Raw genomic sequence first — 25,695 nt, 5'->3', positions numbered from 1 at the left:
AAGCAAGCCAGATGAGCAGGACAAGAACGCTATAGTTGGACCACTCCGTTTTTCGAAATATGCAGGTGAGCGTGATCTTCATGTAAACATGCTGCTGTTCTTGAGGGTGACAATCAGCGTTACATATTGATCAAAGACACGTTCCGCCTCATTTTCAGCCAACTGTCGAAACGTGACCATAAAAAAACACATTTGCTTTAGGTGTCTACTTCTCAGAAGAAAAATATTTAAAAAGGCACCTGGAGGACTGTGAATCCAAGGAACCGGTACGTGTTGTTATGCCTACAGAAGAAAACAAATTCATTAAATTCAAGAATGCTCACTACCAGGAACGATGTCCATTTGTTGTGTACGCAAACTTCGAATGTGTCCTAGCCCCTATTACCCGCTGTGAATGGAACCCGTTAGCCTCACATACCACCTTCACGCAAAAACGTCACTGTATGTGGTGGCGTACCAAATGGCATGTTCATATGATTCAAGTCTTAACCGCTATGAATCTTACGTCGGGGACAATCCTGTGGTTTGGTTGCTCACTGGCTCACTGAGCATGAAAAACTCTCATGGTATGTTGATAGGCCTTACATCACTAACATCCCCATTACCGTATCAGAGGAGGATAAAATATTATACAATGATGCAGTTAACTGACATACATGTGGGCTGCCATTAGATAGGTAAACAGAAATTCCGCATAGAGATCATTGCCATCCTACGAGGAAGTTCCGCAGTGCAAGCTCACAATGCATCCAATTTGAAGTATCACTTACCACAACACATATCCGTTTTCTTCCATAATTTAAGTGGCTATGACACTCACTTTCTAGAGCAAATGGTTAATTTCGGTTGGAAGAAAAATCAGCTCAGTGTCCTGCCTGACAGTGTTGAGAAGTATATTTCGTTCTCCAAACGAATGACGCCAAAAATTACGCTCCACTTCCTTGACACACAACGTTTTATATAGGCGTCACTCCAGAAACTCGCTGAAACTCTACCTCGGGAGGACATGCATATCAGCCACTCTGCCTACCTCAATGAGGAAAAGTTTCAGCTTGTGACTAGGAAAGGAGTTTTCCCTTATGAGTGTCTGGATAGTAAGGCGAAATTCAACGAAACCAGGCTACCTGACATTCCTGCATTTACCAGTACCCTTAAAGGCGATGCCATAGCTAGTGCAGATTATGAGCATGCCTTGAATGTCTGGCGGGAATTCAGCATTCCAAATGTGGCTGAATACATAAGAGTATACATGGACACCGACGTGAACTTACTTGCAGATGTTTTTCAAAGGTCCTGCAGTCTATGTATGGCCACGTACTCTCTGGACCCCGCCTTTTATTACATGGCACCTGGGTTGTCCTGAGACGCAATGCTCAAGAAAACGAGGCGCAGCATCAAACTTTTAACTGATGCCGATATGCTTCTTTTCTTTCCGCGCGGGATCTGTGGAGGACTTTGCCACTGTGTCCACAGACACACCAAGGTGAATAATCCATGTATCGGTGTGAGGTTTAACACATCTCTTGATTCTAGTTATATTCTGTATCTGGATGTCAATAACTTATACGGGCACGCCATGGCAGCCACTGCCGGTTGGTGGGTTTCAGTGGGTGCCTGAAAACGAATTAGAGGGATTAGGTGGAAAAATATTGGGTCTGACGGCTGATTCTGATGTAGGGTATGTGGTGGAGGCAGACCTCATAACCCTGTTAGTTTGCATGAAACGACAAGCGACTTGCCGTTATGTCCAGTGCGACAAGTTCTGTGAGGAAGCACTATCCCTAAACTAAAGACCACTGTTGGACACACGCAGAGGTATGTAATTCATTATCATAATCTCCAGCACTGTCTCAGCTTAGGGATGGAGCTAGGTAGAATCACCCGGGCTATTTCCTTCAATCAGTCCCCCTGGTTGAAGGAGTATATTGAATTAAATACCGAAAAGAGGGCGGTCGCCACTAGTGGTTTCGAAAAAGACTTTTTCAAATTAATGAATAATTCTATTTTCGACCAAACCTAGCAAAATGTGAGAAATGAACGCGATATTTTGATTGGGACTGAATGGGAATTGGGGAGTAAGAAACTGCATCGCCAGACCAAATTTTAAGCAGGTCACAATTTTCAATGAGAACTTTGTTGCCGTGGAGATGTCAAAGGTTTCAGTAGAGTTTATGAAACCAATCTATTTGGGTATGTGTATACTGGACATCTCCGAACTCTACATGTACTGATTCCACTATGAGTTTGCTAAAACTCATTTCGTGGAGCCAAAGTTACTTTGTATGGACACAGATAGCTTCATCTACTGGGTGAAGAGCTGCGATCTGTATGAAGTAATAGATGTCACGGTAATGAATTCCACACATCGGGAAATGCAGCCGATAATCCTTATGGTATTGTTCCTCAGAACAAGAAGGTTATCGGTTTAGTGAAAGATGAGGTAGGTGGATTGCCGATTGAGGAGTTTTTGGGTCTAAGATCCAAAATGTATGCATATCGTACAATAGATGGAGCCAGCCAGAGGCGGGCTAAGGGTGTGCGACGTGCGGCATCACGTGTCCTCACGGTCGAAGACTACTTGCAGTGTCTGTACGGTGGAGTTTGCAGTGCTCTGCCACAACCTCCGCATTTGGTACAGCAAACCAGTATTCGATCGCGAGATCATGAGGTGTACACTGTGCTACAATCTAAAGTCAGATTGTCACCTCATGACGATAAAAGAGCCATTTCTGATGACGGAATCGAAACCCTCCCTTACTCATACTATTTACTTGAAGCACAAGGGGGGGGAGGGGGGGATCTCTGATGGTGTGAATGAGAGAGAGAGAGTGAGTGACTGGCTGAGTGAGATCTTATACCTAATAGTATGGCTCTTTTATCATAGTTTAAATATTGTATGTGTGATGTGTGGCATGCCTGAATGTGTGAGTGCTTATGTGCGTCTGTTTGTATGCTTGTGAGTGCGGTTGAGTGTGGATGTCTGTATAAATATGTATGCCTGTGTGATATATATATATATATATATATATATATATATATATATATATATATATATATATATAATATCTATGCAGGAGTATATAAGCAGTATATGCTGGAAAAAAATATAAAAAAATTAAAAATGTCCACTGTATATAAAAGATTTAGGAAATTGGGCCAAAATAAAAAAAAAGTTAAAAGAAATGTAAATGAAGGGAAAAAATAGTTTACTGAATTATTTCTCGCTTTTGAACTTCATGCGCACGTGTGAGTGGATGAGTGCATGTGTAAATAGATTAGTTTTTAAGTTTCACCTACAGCTAGCTATCCAAGTCATACTAGCTTTAAATGTGAGTTCAACCCAGTTCATTTTAGTCCAGCTGGTTGGAATGAACATTTTAGGGCCATCTGCTTCATTGTATTATTAAATTATTTCAGCTGCTTGAGGTGGAAAATGCTTAGAGCCACCCAGTTCAAAGTATAAGTTAAGTCTTGTGTTTGGGTGGAATTTCAGTAGTAATAGTATTAGTGTAAGAGAAACTATACCTCTGCAGTAGCTGTAACCAGTACTGCAATGTAAAGTACAAAATTTTTTTCTATCAGCACTATTATTTTTAAAAATTATGAACTTTAAATAAAAAAATTTCGAACAGTTACAAGAAATGTGAATTTAAAAGCAATATTACTTCGTGTACTGTAAAAACAACAAGATTTGTGGATTTAAACCTGTATTACTGCTGTGAGTATTTATGTGTGAATAAAAAATTTTTATTCGTTACCATATGTCTTTGTTGTTATGTCACAAATCCCTACCCTTACAAATGAATATAAAGGCTGTGCAAGATGCACAAGATATTAGTTTAAAACATGAGGGAGGTGACATTTAAGCTGGAGGAAAGCAAAATATATGTAATGATTGCATGGGATTTCACCTATCGTGCAGCACATATAGGTTTCTGGGAACAGGCAGCACATGATCGTGTTCGCTTCCAAAGACATGTAGCAAACATGGCTGAAATTATATCTTCTGGCTTGAACAAAGCCACAGACATAGGATTTGGGCAAAGCTACGTGCTATCTAAGTAGGAGCTAGGCAGAAAGAAAGAAAAACACAGAATGCGAGGTAAAAAATTCATTTAGTTTCATTAGTCCAACTTAAAAGTAGTTTTACATTTTGATAAGCAGACACAACACTATTTTCACATATCTTCTTCTTCTTGAGCTTATGGATAGCAGGGCACCCGAAGAATTCCAGCTCTTGAATAGATGCGAACTTGAAGATTCGCTGCATCCATGCGATCTTCTCCTCGCCTTTGACGTAGATGATGACCTCAGGATGATCGAATATTCGAAGTGACGTCATCATTTCTTTATAAGGTATACCACGATCGTCCCAGTGGAGTCCATGAAAGAAATGTGTTAGCCACTTTGCACTCCTCGGTGTTTTAGCACAGTTCACATCCTTGAAAGGATGCTGAGAATGTTTCTATTATACCAGCATCTTCTGTGTATGGTATGAGTGCAACATCTTTAAATACGAATTGTCTATACTCATTATCATAGAAACCTTGAATGTCGACAATGACGTTCACACTGCAAGTTGTCATTGTGAAGTGCTCTGGGCATGCCGTAGCACTTAGTCGTTTATACAGCACGCTGCACAACACCCGTAAGTGATCAACAGCTAATCACACGGTCATGTAGAACTAGAGTATATGCTGCAGTGTGTTCTGGGATATTTGATGAAGGTTCAAATTCGATTTGTACATCTATCGGTCCTGATTTAATTATCTCATTCTGCTTAGAACAGTCCATCACGATGATTGGTGCCAGCTCCTTGAATTTCTGTGGACTGAGTAGGCATCCTTCCTCTTCAACACCTTCATAGTAAGAAGCACGGAATATTGCATACGTGTCAAATGCTAGACTGTATACATTCCAATACCATTGTAGCAGAAAATTGTCATATAAATAGAGTTCGGAATTTTAGTAGACTCTGACAGTAGTTAAATTACAGTTGTCAAATACGGTGGAATTATTTGCTAAATTCACTCTTCTATTGGTCTGGAATGCAAGTGTGATTAATCTTGGTGTTTCCAGCTGCACTGAGGTTTTAATAGCCCATGTTTTTCTGCTCGCTGTTGTTAACACCGGGTAGTCAAAAACATCCCATGAGCGGAAAATTAATGGCAGATATGTATCGGTATTCAGAACTTTTAAAAGCTTCAAACGCTCCTTGACTGCCAAGTGATGTGCGGCATTTTCCATATAATTTTATTGATAATGATGGGATTCTCCTCTTGAGCTCCTGGAATGTACGAGTTGCTATCTGTTGCACTCTGCACCAGAATGCCCACAGCCTCGTCTATGATCCATTCTGCATTTTCTAAGCCATTCAGATCTGAGGGTGATGATGAGCATAAGCTTTAAGGGTTGATGCTTGCCGACATTACGTGTACGATCAATCTCTACCCCATTAAGTTCATAACGTATATCCTGGAACAGGAATACCAAAGCATTACGTGCAAGCCTTGATCCCACTGTATAACTACCATCCTTTTTCTTAAAAGATCAATCCAAATATATGCTCTCTCACAGCTGCACCATTGGCGACGGCACTGTTTGCTTGTTGTCTCCCCAACAATGCGCAACGCGCCGCCCTCCGAATCCCCCAGGTCTCTGCCATCTTGTATAATCAAATCCAATCCTCTCGACTGTTTTCTAACACTCTGAGTCTCTGCGTTATCCACCATCGGATGTGACGCTCACAACTTATTACAGAGAAGAATTCATTCCTGTTGGTGACCTATTTCTTCGTGAGTCATTAAATGCCTAACAAAGCACTACTTGTTACTCGTATAAATAATTAGTAAAATAACTCAGGAAAGTTTTTTTGCGTGCGACTGTAAGAAAGCAGAAAGTCTCCTGGGTGGAAGCAGGAAGAATGCATTGCTCAATACAAAGTTTCAGATGTAGCCCACCTGAGTAACTATAGTCATGGTGGCCCCGGGCACCTAGGTGAGGCCCTCCCCCCCCCCCCCTCCTCCCCCCTCCCCCTCCCCCCCCGCAATCTCCAGGACGACAGCTTCAATCCTCCAACTCACTCCCAACTAAACGTCTTTCACACATTGTTTCTAACCACTGTAGCTTAGTGAGACAAAGAAACGTACATGTTCTCAACTGTTTCGAAATACAGGGCTGTTTCTTTAACACAAGCCTCCACAGCACCGTAAGGAGTAGATTTAAATAGTGTCTTGCTTCTTTTTTACACACTGCTGTTTACGCCCCTCATGGTAGATACTCAGTCATAGCCTTGGCCGAAACACTTGTTCACAACTTGCCCTTTTCGTTCTACAGATTCAATTAACTGATGTTCCAGGTAGACTTTGACCCGAGTAGTGGAGGTAAACGGCTCCCGTATCTTAACCTCAGTTTGGTTTCCAAAACAATCAATAGTTATTTCAGCACAGCGAAAAACTTATCTTGACTGATCGAGTTTACGAAGTTTTCCACTTTTCCTTCCCATTTTAGTTTTTCCATACTTCTATTCTTTTTTTTCCTGCAGAGGCCAGTGATGCTTTATCCTTGAGGGCATTGCCGTGGACGTCCTAGCCTAGTTACGCCGTGCTATTAGGGCTGAACAATTCCTTTGATTATTTTCCGGATATCTTCCAAGAGCGAAGAACAACACAACTCTCCAGGTGACGTAGTTCTCAACAATACAGGACCTCCCGCAGTGACCCACGGCGTTGTATAGCATCAGTATGACACTAATCGAATGGCGGGCAACACGAACGTTTCCGTCCTGCTACAGCGGAATCTTAAGAAAATCGAAGTGCAGTAAGAGCACAGAGCAACGACAGCAGTCAGGTCAAAAGGTAAGCCACCAACAAGCTTCTGACTACTGTCGATCCTTATGCCGACACATAACTTACATTCTCACATGCACGTTTGTTTAACGAATACGGTGCTCTACGACAAAGCAATTATATTAAGGACAATTAATCTTTGCGAACCAGTCATCCAGAGGATGTATCACGGTATGTCTATAGCAGTTTCTGTTGGAGAAACTTGAATTTTAGAAATTTTAAAACTACAGGAACCTCGGAATACTATAAATTATACACTCCTGGAAATTGAAATAAGAACACCGTGAATTCATTGTCCCAGGAAGGGGAAACTTTATTGACACATTCCTGGGGTCAGATACATCACATGATCACACTGACAGAACCACAGGCACATAGACACAGGCAACAGAGCATGCACAATGTCGGCACTAGTACAGTGTATATCCACCTTTCGCAGCAATGCAGGCTGCTATTCTCCCATGGAGACGATCGTAGAGATGCCGGATGTAGTCCTGTGGAATGGCTTGCCATGCCATTTCCACCTGGCGCCTCAGTTGGACCAGCGTTCGTGCTGGACGTGCAGACCGCGTGAGACGACGCTTCATCCAGTCCCAAACATGCTCAATGGGGGACAGATCCGGAGATCTTGCTGGCCAGGGTAGTTGACTTACACCTTCTAGAGCACGTTGGGTGGCACGGGATACATGCGGACGTGCATTGTCCTGTTGGAACAGCAAGTTCCCTTGCCGGTCTAGGAATGGTAGAACGATGGGTTCGATGACGGTTTGGATGTACCGTGCACTATTCAGTGTCCCCTCGACGATCACCAATGGTGTACGGCCAGTGTAGGAGATCGCTCCCCACACCATGATGCCGGGTGTTGGCCCTGTGTGCCTCGGTCGTATGCAGTCCTGATTGTGGCGCTCACCTGCACGGCGCCAAACACGCATACGACCATCATTGGCACCAAGGCAGAAGCGACTCTCATCGCTGAAGACGACACGTCTCCATTCGTCCCTCCATTCACGCCTGTCGCGACACCACCGGAGGCGGGCTGCACGATGTTGGGGCGTGAGCGGAAGACGGCCTAACGGTGTGCGGGACCGTAGCCCAGCTTCATGGAGACGGTTGCGAATGGTCCTCGCCGATACCCCAGGAGCAACAGTGTCCCTAATTTGCTGGGAAGTGGCGGTGCGGTCCCCTACGGCACTGTGTAGGATCCTACGGTCTTGGCGTGCATCCGTGCGTCGCTGCGGTCCGGTCCCAGGTCGACGGGCACGTGCACCTTCCGCCGACCACTGGCGACAACATCGATGTACTGTGGAGACCTCACGCCCCACGTGTTGAGCAATTCGGCGGTACGTCCACCCGGCCTCCCGCATGCCCACTATACGCCCTCGCTCAAAGTCCGTCAACTGCACATACGGTTCACGTCCACGCTGTCGCGGCATGCTACCAGTGTTAAAGACTGCGATGGAGCTCCGTATGCCACGGCAAACTGGCTGACACTGACGGCGGCGGTGCACAAATGCTGCGCAGCTAGCGCCATTCGACGGCCAACACCGCGGTTCCTGGTGTGTCCGCTGTGCCGTGCGTGTGATCATTGCTTGTACAGCCCTCTCGCAGTGTCCGGAGCAAGTATGGTGGGTCTGACACACCGGTGTCAATGTGTTCTTTTTTCCATTTCCAGGAGTTTATATCATCCTAGGAAGCCACTATAACAAGTGCTTTCTGCATTCTCTTATATACCAAATGTTCGGCAGGTTAACTACGCCGCCGTGGTGTCTTGATGCACGCCTTTTCCGTGTACATGTCACAAAGAATAACTTATTTTTATAAGAGTTACTAACTTGTTACGGATGGATTTTATCCATTAAGCTGTGATTTTGGCAGAAAACATATTTGCCTTTTAAATCATAGGTGTCTTGTTAAAGGAATAAAAAACGATTTGAAAATGTTATTTCTGCTTACACATATTTAAATAGTGTTGGTCAGCATTATCATCTTTGTGCCAGTGCTGCTCAAACTCACTACAGTGCGCCCACATTTTCTAGCGGAAATTTGAGCTGCCAATGTCTTGATTCCCCTCACTACCAAATTGGACATCAAGTGATAACTGTGCCCCATAGGTCTCACACTAGGGGGCTCATAATTCTCAAATTTCATTTTTTTCTCTGTGCTTTCACCTAATTTGATGCCACTGCGCTAAAAATTGAGTTGTGTGTAATTTGGGCTCCATAGGAAATTGGGAAACAGTACCCCTAGGCCCTTACATTTGGAAAGGCGTGACTCCCATAAAAACCTCACGCACCATTTAATCTCAAAAATATTACACTTATGTAGCTGATACGCTATTTATTTTCAAATTAATTTAAAATTTGTTGTTTTAATTGTAATAATTCACTTTATGGCGCTATCAAGTACAATGTTTCAATGGTAAACATGATGAGAAAACCAGCCTCTTTTTACATATCCTTATTTTTTTATAAATTCTTTTTTATGCATAAAAACTTTCCGCGATTTTCGTATGCAACCTGAAACGGGTACTGCTTCTGTTTCTCGCTTTTGTAAATAATTTATTATAGTCCTCCATAAGTTTGGCGGTTTTTTCCACCGGATCGTCTACGACTTTTATTGACTAGGTGTGCGGTGTTGACGAAATCTTCATTCTTCAAGCCGCTGCGAATGGTCTGTCTTAAGGAACTCGTTTCCCAAGTCAAACATGGTAAAAAATCGTCTTATTTTGTTAGGAACAAACTGTTCTCTCACATTAGTAATTGTTTCTGGGATTCGATCTATTTTCACCTGAACCCTTTGTCGTCCGTCTTAGAATTACAATTGACACGTCCCATTTTTACAAATTTATATACGACTGTGCTTAAACTGACACAATATTTTTAGCGCAACGCAATCTGACTTTGAAAAATCCCTACAAAAAAAATTGCCCTGACTAACATTAACCTATGCATTTCACAAATCGCTTACCTCACAAAAATCTTGGTTACTCGAACTACTGCAATACAGCGAGCGCCACTACTGCCAGCTAAATAAAAGATTCAAACTACGGAAGGCACTAACTACTGATAGGTATATTTAGCAAATGAAAGATTTTGATAGAGAACAAACAATGTATTTACCTTAATAGTCATCAAAAGTCATAATATATATAGGAGTTCATAACATCCATTCTTACAAATATCAAAACTCCGCCATTTCTCTCCCCACATCCACCACTGCTGGCGGCTCACCTCCAACTGCGCAACGCTACGCGCTGTTCACATCCAGCTGCCCAACACTACAATAGCAGACAACAATGCAAACTAGCCACAGACCGCACACAGCACAGCCAGTGATTTTCATACAGAGCGCTACGTAACGTTGCCAATAAGAAAACATAAACAGCCTACTTACATAGCCCCCATGCTCCCCACAAAAAATTTTACAAATTGTTTTGGGCAGTGGCCAATAATGATTTGATAAAATTTTTCATAATTACAATAACAAAGAAATCAAATGTACACACTTATTGATACAATGTTGGTCAAAACCTAAAATTTTCTCACAGTCCATAAAGACAGTCCTGATCGTTCATCACTGTAAAATAGCAGTGTTTTTTTCAAAGTCTGAGCAGTAGAAGAAAATGCACACGGAAGTAGTGGATTTCCATGCAGTCTTGAAGAAGTAGTGTTGTCCTTCCAACGAAAAGACAGTGCTGACTCTTGACATGCAGACAGGTAATGGGCCACAACAGAGCAAACCCACCGCAGAGTCAGTCGAAGTTTTGAAGAATATTGGTATGTAGGTCATCACAGAGTAGACCCATTGTAGTCCTGGTAGAGATTACGGTATTGGTGGGCCACCAGAGCTGCAGACCCACTGCAGTCCTTGTAGAAATAATGGTAATGGTGGGCCATCAAAGATGCAGACCCACTGCAGTCCTTGTAGAGATGGCCAGCAGCCATCTGTTGCAACTGTGCAGGTGCACAATCACCATCGAAGAGTCTTGCGGACAATATAGCAAGTCCATAAACCACCACTTGTGCACTCACAAAGTTTTTGAAATTGTCCTTAGAACCAGCAATGCTGCTATCCAGTCCCTTGCTGAATTATTAACACACGTGCAAACACTAACAGTCCCTACTTCTCACATATTGTCCATATACTATGACCAACAGAAACGTGTGCAGTGAAATGTAACTTACAAGTTAATAATATGATGAACTGGTGTCAATTACAATTTTATAACATAAGAATACAATTACAAAGGTACAAAATACATCATTAAAGAACATAACAATACAGATAACATTTGTAGTAAAACAGGCTTTACAAAAGAATAGAAATAGACATATACATCAGTGTTACAGGAATTATGAGATAAGTAAATATATAAAAGATCAGAATAATTATTGAAGCATCAACTTCACACATGAGCATTAAAACAGAACAGAATAAATAATGTCTAAACATCTTTACAAAGAAAATGACATAGTATTTGAAAAATTCTACAACATAAATCTTACTAGCTAAACACATAAAGACAGGAAAAAGACAAATACACAAGGATACATAAACACATAGCGGAATAACACGAAAGGAAAGACAGGGTTCGTTTTCAGGGTAACATTTGGTACTGCAGTCCAACCCAAAACTTCATTCGATAGATCTTTCGTCTTATTTCAACATTTGTTTCCACCAAAAAAAATCCTATCCAAGCATGCTTTCTGTATTTATATGTTCACATATTTCTTACCTCATTATTTATTTTCCATTATCTTACCTCATCATTTATTTCCAAGAAAATCCTACCTAAACCTGTTGTCACTAAACCCTACTGTTTTGTTCATATCCTCTTTCAAAAATAGTTTTTCTCCACTGTACACTACTTTTTTGGCCAAACCACTTTCTTATAGCTTCTCAATGCATTTCTTCCAATTCGTCATAACTCACTCTCTTATATAGTCTACCCCCTCTTAAGCTAACTTAAATCTACTGTGCTCAGATGCTAAACTAAGGAATGAGGCAATGCAGCAGCACAAAACAATTAACGCAAACAGCAATGATAAAAAATACAAATGACAAAGCAAGCAGCATAAATTAGCAAAGCAAATGCAATATTACAACTAATATAAGGCAATGCGCAGCAAACAAGAAAAATAAATCAGTAGTAAACTGGCTTAGCAGAGTAAACAAAGTCAAATTCAGTAACACTATGCCTGGCAAACAGCTACAGCAAATGAAATAACTTATATCTAAACATGACATAGCTCAAGCAGAAAAAATATTACATTAAAGACAACAATGCAGACATGGGAAATGTATATTCACATCGTAATGTCTATGTAATTAAAGTGGTGCACCACAAAAACTAATTCTACAAAAAATTACCAAGTGCTTGAAAAGAAAATTATGTATGCAGTTACTGTTATTAGTCCCTTCTTATTGTTCTTTCCATTCCAAGAGCTCCTTTTTCGAAGAATGTGGATCATAAAATAATTATTTAATAGATCTGTTGACAGAAAATGTTTACATTAGCAAATGCATTTAATTTTATTTTATGAAACCAATGCTGCAATACAGCTGGAAACCAGATATCAAATGAAATAAGCAACTATGTACAAAGTAAAGCATAAGAACATCATTCAGTAGTCATGAGGCATTTCATAAGTTAGTAGAAAATTCTCTCAACTAGAGAGACAGTAGTCATAATCAGGTGTATAGACATAAAAATATTTCTCGTCATTTCATTAGGCATTTCAGTAAATATGATAAATTAAGAGTTCCACAGTGTTATCATATGTTTTCAAGTTTGAGTGTGTCGTATTTGCGATGCTTTCTACAAAGAAATGTCAATAGCGAGGATAATGGCCTCCCCCTTTTTTTTTACCTGTGCCTCTGAAATTCACACACTAATGGCTTTTTTCCAGGCGTCTGTCGCGCAGCTGCCCACATAATGCATCGTGCCCACGACGCATTACGTGAAGGTCACTTTCTTGCCGAAATATTTACGACACCAGTTTCCGCTACAGTGACAGTCTCGTATAAAAATATATCACAGGTCGAGAATTTGCTTTGCAAATGTGTAGAAACAAAATCCTATGAATATAACAGTGTTCAAAAAGTTTTCGTCGGCATTGTGATACATTCGCGCATTTACACACATTTCATAACTCTTAAAGTACGATTCTTGGTTTCCAACATCCTTTTCCACAAACCAGAGTCCCTAACCACTGCTCATTATTCCTTACCTTATTCATCGACACTTCTTCAATATTTCATCATAACAGATACGTAGCATAATCAAATAACTCATACAGCATCAGCTTATTGATCATAAACATACCACAACAGCATAATACACATAGTCATCGTAATAATAACATCATAACACCTCAGTCAACTCTCAAAATCGTCGTAGCTTCCTCCAATAACTTCAAAACCTAAAAAAAATTTTCTGCTCATGTCAAATGTGTCATCTGCCTCAAACGTACTTTAAAAATCGTGATCCCATACCAAATACATCATTCAAAACTCTCATAGTATCACACTGGTTCCGAAAAAATATGAAGAGTTCACAAAGTACTGACAAAATACAATTTCATAAGTGTGAAGTTATCCAACTGTGTAATTACGTAAACATGTGTCACTGATGTAGTAAAATAAATATTTGTCTCTCAGCTGTGTAATTTGTGTGTTAGAGAAATATGGTACCGATGTGTAAAGTTGTATAAGCAAATACCATATTAGCTAGGGCTCCTTGTGCTTGCCAAACACATGGTACACAAAGTAGGTGTGTACCCCCCTGAGGATTAATGTAATTATACCCTCAGGTGTTACAGATTACAGCAATGGAATGAAATGTATCATGGAAAACTTTCTTTGTATTTCAAAAATCTTGAAAAATAAATGGCTTAAGTACAAAATTAATCTCTCAAATGCGTGTCCTGTAGCGCTAAATGTGCGTCTTGCTGTAAGATAATTCTGTAGAAGTGTCGTAGTTATCGTCCACTGTAAGCAAAGTTCTGCTGAAGTCAATATACTTACCACATCATAAACGAAAGTGGAATGCTTTGCGTATGGATACCGTAGTTATTACGTACCTTACCGTGATCAAGAAAGCACTATAATGTAATGTATTGTTGTGCTACGAAAAAGGCTGTCTCATTGTAGCTATACCACAAAAGTTACTACTAAAACATGTTTTACTTTCCAGAATAATACAGAAAAACTGTGCAGAAATAAAACAGAAACACTGCAAAAGCAACATTGTATATTGTCACTCATTAGTAGCGTCGTGATAAAATCTTGTAGTTCTCACATAAACTAACCACTGTGTCATCTGGTATCTCACAGAAAGTACTTTAAATCCAGAATGTATTTTCAAGTAAACCAAAATGTTGCATTAAAATCTCATTAGCAGTACTGGTAAATGTTCTAAGTATGTAAGCCATATAATGGTTACGTAATCGTGCAACTAACACGCAAGAATGTACACACTCAATGACACTGTGATGTCTGTTCACTATAACAATGCGTTCGTAATTTCTTTTTAAATAAGTTCTCTTGGTTCTTGATTGGATATTTAACTTCAAACATTGTTGCATATTAACAGATTCTAAGTCTGACAAAGCATACTAGTAATGTAAAGTGAAAAGTTATATGGCAAAGACAAAGTTAAAAAGCAGATTATTTTTCAATAAACGGTTTTACATGTGAAATGTGCTGTAAACCTTTACTCTTCCTAGTACGCAGAGTTTCAACTTCAACGCAATTATCATGTGGTATACGTCAGATTCTGTAAGGTCCATTGTAAACTAGAAAGAGTTTGTGACTCAAGTGTTTCTTCTTATGTGACAATGAATGAGCTTTAATGAGAACTTTCTGACCAATATATAATTTCTTTGCATTTGCTTTACCATATAGTTTTCTCCTTTTGTCTGCTGCAGATTTTATATTTATAATAGCCAAATCAATTATGTCTTTGTGTCGAAGTTTACGTGTATTCGGGAAAGGTACAAGCTCTCGGATTCTGTTCGGTGGTTCTTCATTCTTCAGTACATGAGTAGGTGGTAAAGCAGTGGAGTCATGAGGCATTTCATTCAGCACGTTTTGAAATAAGTGTAAATATCTGTCCCAATGCTGATGCTTTCTGTGACAATAAAGTCTGCAAAGCTTATTGATTTCTTTCATAATCCGTTCAGACGGGTTACAATGTGGTGAGTACAATGAAATAAAAACAGGTTTGATTTTATGATTCCGAAGCATGCGTGACCAAACAGCAGATCTGAATTGCGGTCCGTTATCTGAAATGAGTTTACTAACGTGTCCAACATCACGTAAGAAATTTTTAACAAAGGCGTTGGATACAGACCGTCCAGTGGCTTTACTTAACGGAACGAAAGAAATAAATTTTGAAGTGAGTTCAACAGCGACTAGAACGTACGAAAATCCATTAGATGTTCTGACAAGCGGTCCCAAGAGATCAACAGCAGCAAATTCTTTTAATTTAGAAGGAATAATAGGAAACAACGGAGCACGATGTGAGACAGTAGATGGTTTCGCCTTTTGACAAAGTTTACAAATAGACAAGACTCTTCGAATTCTCTTTCCCATATTGTTAAAATAACAAGTCGTCCGAAGAATATGATAACATTTTCGTGGACCAAAATGTGCGTAGCTAAAATGAATGTACCAAATGAGCTTATTAACAAAATCGTCTGGAATGCAAAGTACCCATAGCTTGTCATCAACAGTGCAGCGTTTGAAGAGTATGTTGTTTCTAACCAGGTAATAATGATGAATCTTTGTGTGTGTCTTTTCATGCCATTTGCTCTTGATGTCTTTCCAAATCGGATCTTTATCTTGTTCATGAGCAATGTCCTTTAAAGATGTGGTGATGAAGTTTTCAAAGGCGACTTTCTGAATGTAAAGAATACTGAAATTTTTCTCGAGGTTGCCTTCTGTGTTACTTTTCTCAAGCCCAGCCGGTGCGCGTGACAGTGCGTCCGCAACAATGTTCTCCTTGCCGGGAATGTAGACTATTGTGAAGCAGAATTCTTGCAGAAACAATGCCCAACGTTTTAACCTGTCATGATTTAATTTTGAAGACATAAGAAATCGTAATGCACGATGATCACTGTATACTTTTACATGCTTACCAGAATGAAAGAAACGGAATTTGTTAAATGCCCAAACGATAGCTAAAGACGATAGCTAAAGCTTCTAATTCAGTAACGGAATAATTTTTTTCAGACTTTGTTAGCATTCGGCTAGCAAAAGCAATGGTTTTCTGAACAGTAGTGTCATTTTCTATGGCTTCTTGAAATAAATGAGCACCAAGACCGACTTTAGAAGAATCCGTGCTAAGGCAGAAATCTTGTGACAGATCTGGATGAGCTAGTATTGGCGCGTTAAGTAACGCTTCTTTCAAGGAATTGAATTCCAACTGTGATTGTTCGTCCCAGTTCCAAATAGTATTTTTTCCTGTGAGAGAACAAAGCTTTGGTGTAACAAGAATTTGCATATTCAGAAAACGACGGTAAAAATTTACGAGACCTAGAAAACTGCGGACTTGTTTTTTTGTGGATGGAACTGGAATGGCTCTGATTGCTTCTAACTTTTCAGGATCCGGCTGAATACCTTCAGAAGAATAATATGTCCCAAAAACCTCACCTTTGATCTACCGAATTCAGACTTTTCCAAGTTAACTGTAATTCCAGATTCTGCAAAAATATGTAACACGCTGTTGAGGATGCGATTGTGTTGTTCCCATGAGGCTTCTGCTATCAGAATATCGTCCACATATAAGGTGATGTGACGTTTTAAGAACTCAGGTAATATGGAATTTAGCCCGCGAATGAATGCTGCCGAAGAAATGTTCAAACCAAAAGGTAGTTTCCGAAACTGATAAGAAACGCCGAAACAAAGGAAAGCTGTGTATTTTCTACATTCTGGATGAAGTTAGATCTGATAAAAGCTGGATCTGAGATCAATAGAAGACAACACTTTTACGCCATTAAAATTTTGAAGAAGTTCTTCCATCGTTTGCGGCCTGTCTGTTTCAGGAATGATGATAGTATTGATTTGTCTCGAATCTAAGACAAGTCTGATCGACCCATTTTTCCTCTCAACAACATGTAATGGATTGTTGTATGAGCTTACTGCAGGCTCAATAATGCCCTCATTAAGCATAGATTGTATTTCTGTTCTAACACGGTCCCTATAATGTGCTGGAATTATGTATGGTCGAACACAAAATTTAGTATGCTCACGAACACGAAATTGGTATTGAAATCCCTTGATTGTTCCTGTTTTGTGAGTAAAAACTGTGGAATGTGCTTGTAAAATCTCAAAAAGGTCTTGCCTATCAGTGTCATTACAATTCTCATTTGTTAGAATTTTATTCTGAATTAACTCACTAGTATCAAATATGTCGTCGATATCATCCCTGTCAGTACTTGCAGAGTGGTTGTTAGTGTCTAGTTCCGTAGAAAATTCCGAACTGTTGTCTAACCGAAGGTAAAGCCGATTAATTTCCTCGTCATGGTTTGAGAGCCAATCTTCAAATTTCAAAGCTATTGACTTACCTTCTTTCTCTAAACTTGTTTCAGCATCGTGAAAGTTTAAGATTGCTTTGTATTCATTCAAAAAGTCTACTCCCAGTATAATTTCCGTCGACAATAGTGGAACAATGAGAAAGTTCATAGAGAAGCTGTGGCTTTGACCAAAGAATTCGAAGTTGGTTTGTTGGCGTACATCTACACTTTTTCCAAAGATTGCACCTTGTAATTTAATATTACGTAACGGAAGTGTGGGGCAATCGTTCGATTTGTTACATTTGCTAAAGGCTGTTTCACTAATTACTGAAATGGGACTGCCAGAGTCAAGTACTGCCGTAAATTTTACGTCATTTACTGTAATGTGAATCACAGGATATGCAATGTTGTTATGTTTTACGTCGTGTTCCTGGAGTAAGATGTCCCTAATGTCTTCCATTTTTACGTAATTACTAGCTACGGCAGCTGCGTCGTCAGTTTCATACGTACGTTTTGTGGCTGCCAGCGGTATGAGTCATTGCCTATTGTCTCTTTGTTGGCGCGCGTCGTTATTGGGATTTGGAGACCTAACGTCTACAAATTCGCCTTGTCGAGAGGGCCCTGCTCTGTTTGAATCCCGCCAGTTCTGATTCAATTCAGGTCTGTCGTTACGATCATATCATGTGTCGTCATGTCGGTAGATTCCATAGTTTCTTTCTTGTCGGTCACGTGGTGGAGAATTTCTCCCTGAATCGTAACTGCGCGCTGGACCGTTGCGTCTAAAGTTATTCTGTCTCCCCTGATAATATTTATTTTGGTTCCTATATTGTCTGTTTCTCCGATTGTCTCTGTGATAGTCATTACTGTGGAGAGGTGATCTTTCCCTGTAATTATTACTACTCTGCCAACGGTTGTCATATGGGTGGTGTCTGTTTTGGTCACGATTTGAGTTGTGAGAATAGCATTCTCGCGTCCAGTTATTACTTCTTTCATCGTGGAATTGCGACGGATATGACCTGTAATTGTTGTGTTCCTGTTTCCGCTTTCCGCGAATGTCAGTGTCAATTTCTAATTCTTGTAAGAGTCCCTGAAAAGCTTCAATGTCGTCTTTGCAACGTCCTGCCAAAATAATATGTCGTAAATGTTCAGGCAATTTGATTAAGCAAATGCGGATGAGTTCTGAGGGGCTGTATGGGTTTGACAGGTACTGATTCTTGTGCAACATGTCTTCAAAATATTTCACAAGACTGGAAAATTCAGATTGTTCGAAATGTTTCATCATTATGATGCTATGTTTTACTCGGTCTTGTGTAGCTTGAGACCAATATGCTGAGAGGAAGGCATGATAAAATTCTCCTTCACTGTGACAATCGTGAATGACTGATCGCATTCTTACAGCTGGTTCATTCTCTAAATAGCCACACATAAATTCTAATCTGTGCTCTAATGACCAGTTGGGAGGAAAACAATGAGAGAATTGATGGAGCCACGCTTGTGGATGAATGTCGTTGCCAGAATTCTTAAACGTTTTGAATTTACGTGTAGTAATGAACAGATTATAGTCAAAATCATCATGTCGGCGAGTCGCATGTCGGTCATTGTTACGTCGTGTCGGCGGTTCAATCTCAAAATTCGGTGCACATTGCCAATTTCTTTCATAGCTTCCGAAATGCCCTGTGTTATTATTTTGTGGCTGTTCCGTATTTCTATGTCCCTCTTCCCGTATTGGGGCGCGAGTGTCCTCTGAAATACGTAATCCTTGTATTACCTGTGTCAGCTGATCTTGTACTTCCCGGATTTCTCTTTTGTACTGTGTATTGATTTGATTTTGATTTTGTTTGAATTTTCTAATTTGTTCGCACTCTTCTGTGTCATTAAAGACTACCGGTTTTGTGTCATTCAGATTATCATCTACCTTCGTAGATAAATTATTTAGCTGATCCGAAAGTTCAATTACTTTCTCTGATAATGAACTAATTTCCTCCATGTGTCTTTCTGAACCAATTTTCAGAGTATCTACTGTGTCCTTTAAGTTTTCCTGAGTTTTTGCAAGTTGCGTGACCAAATCGGTAGATGCAACTGAGTCAATTTTAGCTTGCAAGGTCTCATGATTTTCATGAACAATAGTTTGCAGTTCTTTCATGGCTGCTTCGTGATTCTGTAATGCATTTTCACGCCGCGAAAAAATAGGTTGAAAATGCTCACAAATTTGTGTTTTTACGCCATTACAGACTTTTTGACATTTCGATTCAATGTTATGTAACTTAGTAGTTAAGTCTTCACGTGTTTGGTCAAGCGTGGTGTCTAACTTTTGAAGATTTTGTTCCATTGTGTCTAACTGTTGCTGTGTTTGTCTCTGGTGTTGTTCCATTGTGTCTAACTTTTGAAGCTTTTGTCCCATTTGTTGCATTAATTGTAATAACAATGCACTAGTGTCTGAAACATGTTCCTCAGTGCTTTTCGGCAGTGAATTTGCACCGGCAACATTCACATTTTGACAAGCAGAAAATGTGTCTTGACTTATTTGAGAAAATGGTGAGGACCTAAAACCTGAATCTACAGTATTTGCGAGATTGCGTCCTGTAATTTCGGATTCCTGAGGCGAGCTGTTGCCGACCGATCGATCGATAATGCTTCCCTGTTCACTAATTGTTTCACTGTCTACTCCATTATTTGCCGCCCGCTCCGTTTCCCTATGCACAATTACCAAATTACTACTTTGAACATTAGTTAATTCATTACACGGTGGCGCTAACACACTGCTTTCGTCTTCACTGTCATTTCTCAGTTTCCTTTGGAGCCTAGTATTACGTTTTTCACACGCCATTATTGTCACAATATTTCACACGACAACACAGAAAAGCACAATTTGAAGAGCAAAAATAAGAGAACACATTAACATAGTACTGAAAATAATATCTAGTTAATTGCAGCTGCGAAATACTTGGTGCAAATCTACATGCGTGCCACACCTGTTTTACTGTACAACAGTGAAGGACTGCAACTACAAAGGAGATTCTCTCTACAATTACGCGCTAGCAATAAACAAAATCCACACTAATTACACAAAGTACAAGAAAAAAATCAGAAGATTCCAGTGAGGTATCCTAGGCTAAGGGTCGACATATGAAACGTCCCATTTTTACAAATTTATATACGACTGTGCTTAAACTGACACAATATTTTTAGCGCAACGCAATCTGACTTTCAAAAATCCCTACAACAAAAAATGGCCCTGACTAACATTAACCTATGCGTTTCACAAATCGCTTACCTCACAAAAATCTTGGTTACTCGAACTACTGCAACACAGCGAGCGCCACTACTGCCAGCTAAATAAAAGATTCAAACTACGGAAGGCACTAACTACTCATAGGCATAGTTAGCAAATGAAAGATTTTGATAGAGAACAAACAATGTATTTACCTTAATAGTTATCAAAAGTCATAACATATATAGGAGTTCATAACATCCATTCTTACAAATATCAAAACTCCGCCATTTCTCTCCCCACATCCACCACTGCTGGCGGCTCACCTCCGACTGCGCAACGCTACGCTCTGTTCACATCCAGCTGCCCAACACTACAATAGCAGACCACAATGCAAACTAGCCACAGACCGCACACAGCACAGCCAGTGATTTTCATACAGAGCGCTACGTAACGTTGCCAATAAGAAAACATATACAGCCTACTTACACAATACCATTGGCAAATTCAGAGATCTTTTTTTTCCTTGCCCATAAACTTAAATTTTCTTTCCACATTTCTCCTTGGCTTCCTTCACATTTTGTTTTCTATACAGATTGAATAACACAGGGTTTAGTCTACAAACCTTTCTCACTCCCATCTCAACAGCTTCCCTTTCATGTCCTTCGACTTTTATAACCGCACACTGGTTTTTGTACAAGTTTTAGATAACCTTGTGCTCCATGTATTTTATCCCTGTTGCCTCCAAAATTTCGAATAATGTATTCTAGTCAACATTGTCAGAAGGTTTTTCTACATACGCAAATGTTATGAATATACACTGACGAGCCAAAATATTATGACCACCTGCTTAATAGCTTGTTTGTCCATTTTCAGAACGAAATACATCATTGATTCAACGTGTCAGGGATCCGACAATTTGTTTGTAGCTCTGTGTAGGTTTGTGTCATTAGACGTCCTTGCACAGGTCCTGTAATTCGCGTAAATAATGGGTCGCTGATTTGAGTACCCGGTGATGGCACCCAATAGCGACCCAGATGGGTTCCATTGCATTTACATCGGGAGAATTTGGTTGCCGGGACATCAAAGCGAGTTCACTATGATGCTCCTCAAACCATTGTAGCACTGTTCTGGTATCGAGAGACGCTCAGTTATACTGCTGAAAGATGACATCGCTGCCGGGGAAGACATCAAGCATGAAGGGATGCAGGTGGTTCCCAGTTGTCAGGGTGTCTCCTATTATTACCACAGGTCCCATGCAAGTGCAGGACAATGTCTCCCATAGCATAATACTGCTCCCACCAGCCTACCTCCGTTGCGCGCTGCACGTTTCGAGCCGCCGTTCACCAGCGACCTAATGTAGCAAAAATGTTTTTTATCGAATCCCGATGGTCCCTTGCCAACTGCAGTCGTAATTGACGATGTCGTTGGGTCAACATGTGAAGTCGTAAGGGTGGTCCGCGGCGTAGTTCCATGTTCAACAACGTACGATGAACGGAGTGCTCCGAAAAATACTTGTGCGTGCCCCAGCGAAGGTGCCACAGATCACCATCTATACTACTTTGCAGAGCAGACAAGCCTCCGAACACCACGTTCTGTGAAGGGTCGTGGATGTCGAACCGTACAGAAACTAGTGAGAGTTTCACTGTCCTCTTTCCGTAGATGCTCACGACAGTAGCACGTGAACATTCGACCAGCCTCGCCGTTTTCGAGATAATCGTTCACAGGCTCTGCGTAATAATAAACTGCCCTTTGTCAAAGTCGCTTATCTCAATGGATTTCCTCATTTGCAGCGCATATCTTCACTAGGGTGATCCTCCATCCGTGATTGCTCCGCTTACATACTTTCTTTATCGCGTCAAGTGCCCTCAACGCCACCAAGTGACATCCAACGTCGTGGTGGGCAGTGGTCATAATGTTTTGAAGTACCAGTGTAGGTTTCTCTTTCTACAACCTATCTTGTAAAAGATAAGACGTAAGATCAGTATTGTCTCCGATGTTTCTTCCTTTCTCCGGAACCTAAACTTATCTTCCCTGAATCTTTCCATTCTTCTGTAAATCATTCGTGTCAGTTCGTACTACCAACGCGGAAACACTCTGCGTATTTATAATGTGGCAGATAGTGTTCAAGGTTTAGCAGACGACGCAGTTATCTTTCAGGAAGTATTACATAATACTTGAGGCTTTCCCACACTGTAGAGGAATGTGTTGGGGTCCAGCTGCGTTCTTCATTGTGCTGCAATGTACAAAGGGCAAAAAATCTGCCGGCTGGAGTGGCCGTGCGGTTCTAGGCGCTACAGTCTGGAGCCGAGCGACCGCTACGGTCGCAGGTTCGAATCCTGCCTCGGGCATGGATGTGTGTGATGTCCTTAGGTTAGTTAGGTTTAATTAGTTCTAAGTTCTAGGCGACTGATGACCTCAGAAGTTAAGTCGCATAGTGCTCAGAGCCATTTGAACCATTTTTTTGAGCAAAAAATCACCATGCAGTATGCCAGTCACAGAGCATCACAATTCCATTTCCAGCTCAAACATTTCATTGCACTAGTTTGTGGTTGTACAAGTGGGGCACCGATTAACGCAATGTCATAGCACTTTCTTTTGTTGATCCAAATCCAAACAAAAACGAAAAGATAAAATACTGATGGTCAGCTATAAAGTTTTGTGAAGGTAGAACACATATGAATCACAGACGACAATTAAGTGTTCTGTGGACCATCACAAAGGAAAATGAGTTCTGAAAGTAGAGCGCATATGCAGTATAGTGTTCAAAAATTGTATGTGCCATCACAAAGAGGAATAGTCTCTGAAAATATAGTACATACGAACTACAGAAGATGTTCGTACGTGTTCTTCCCTCAAGAAATTTTAGAATTAGCAATCAGTATTTTATATTTTTATATTCATTCTTGTATGTACTTAGAGCAAAATGCGCTAACTTTAAGGGGCGGTCTGAATCCCGACGTGGCAATGCCTGACATGGTGTTAGTACATCACTTGTACAACCTCAGTCAAATTAAATAAATTTTTTGTGAAGAAAATACATTTGTAATACTCTGAAATCGATGTGTAAACGAATAAAATTTGGTAGCTGCACACCGAAAATATATCCCCTTCTTTTATAATTTAATTTTATTGGGTTTTTACTGGAAGTAGTATAACCATTACAATTGATTATTAACTTTAGCGACGGTAGTTAAACCTTAAGTATCCATTATTTTTCACAAAAGTAAATTTAAAAACGTCAGTATCTGATATGACACTCATTTATGTCCACTGCTTGAAGGTAAAGTGCTATTGAATACGTAAATTTGATATTTTTCTGAGCGATCAATGTTTTAATATGTTGGCAAGGGGATTCGCCTTTTTGGAAGGTTTTCCCACAGTATATTTTGTATGCAGAGTATCTATAACACTCCAAAACGACTTGGTTAAGATCTCCGTCATCTCCTCGACTGGATAATCACTGCCTGTTGGAGAGTCCAGCAGTCTAATGCTACATCCCATGCTCATTCCAGTGGCTGTATCACGGTTTGGTTGGTATAGTGCGCTGGAGTGAGGCATCACTTTACAGGCATAATATTGTTTACAGCCTTTGTCGCAAGTTTCCTGAGTCACTGGTCAAAGACGATGACTCGTATCAAACATTCCTCTATATCGCGGAAGCTGTATGAGCAGTATTTTCCTTCTCTGATTCTGTCTATTGTAAGATCCTCTGCTGTTTCGATGTGACTAATTCTGAGTGCTCCACTAACCATATTAGATTAACTTTCATTTCTTTCTTGGCTTTCATAATTAATTCCACCACCTTATAAATAACCTCGTTTACCAGATTTGAACTTCCGATGCTCTCTAATTGCGCCAAAGACGGTAAGTGTTGATGATTTGCTCTATTCTTTTTTGTTCCAAGCATAACTGCTTCTTTACTTCTGCAATATAAACGCTACGTAATTGTCGAATTCTTTCCCCTTAAAAGACGTTATCAAATAGAAAATAACCAAATGCAGGCATATCTTGAAGAGGTCTTAAACTGGCAACTAAACATACCTTTTTCTTTTTTCTCTCGTTGTCCCTCTATTGGAACCTCTTATGGTCCTCATAAACAACTACCTATGATTTACCTCCATGCTTTTCTAACAATTTCTCATTGCATCCGAGTGCTGTTGTTTCCGAATTTGGTTTTCTCTGAAGATGGGAATCCAAAACCTTCTTTCGAATCGTATCCCTCTTCAGAATCTCAAGATCTTCAGTATTCATCTTTTTCAGATCGCTTCTGATACCTTGCGGCCACTTCTACAACGGGAAATTTTTTCCGGTTGGCATGTTCAAAAACTCTCTTGTATATTCCGTTTTCATTCTTCCGAAACAGGTAACCGTGAAACGTCATTCTACGTTTTTTCACCGTTACATTTAACTGAGCTTTCTTGTACAGACCTCCTATCCCTGTATTCAACATGGTGTTTTATAGGTCACAACACTTTTCTTGGAATTTCCCCCTCTTTCTTTTCCGTGGTCCCTGTACCTTCTGTATCAGTCAAATATGTACAATACATTACGTTGCTTGCTGACATTCCGACTTTATTACTGCAACATAATCATGTAACTTTGCTTGAAAGGAGATCAACGTCATGTAGTACAGATTTTTAGTCCCTGAAAAGCCTTTTTCTTGTTCCTTGCCCTGAGTTTATTAGCCTTCACGCCAACGGCCGTTATAATATACACAGACGGCTCAAAACAAGTCTATATTCTTTTTTATTCGGTCGTGTTGCCCTACTGTGTCTTCAGGATTTGCCTTCCTAATGCATGGGCATCTTCAGAGAAAGAAGTTTCTCGTCTGCTCCCACTCCCTTAGCGCTCTACAAGCATTTCTACAAACGTAGTCAGCAGAGGAAATGATCCATTTGATGCAAACCTTCCTTCAACAGCAGGTGGAGCAGAATGATACCACTTTGCAAGGTACCAGGGCCGTGGAATCTGGGGACAGGAGCAAGCAGACCAGCAGCCAAAGAGGCCTATAGGGAACACAATGTGCCGTTCGTTCCCTTGCAAGCTTCATTTTGCTGTTATGTCGGAGAGTTAAGGCACAATAAGCTGCGGTCGGTGAGTCGACTGTCCGAAAGAG

This window comes from Schistocerca americana, chromosome 5 (assembly GCF_021461395.2).
Source record: "Schistocerca americana isolate TAMUIC-IGC-003095 chromosome 5, iqSchAmer2.1, whole genome shotgun sequence".
In the NCBI taxonomy this organism is placed as follows: Eukaryota; Metazoa; Arthropoda; class Insecta; order Orthoptera; family Acrididae; genus Schistocerca; species Schistocerca americana.
The sequence above is the reverse complement of the archived record's forward strand: the minus strand, read 5'-3'. Positions refer to the sequence as shown.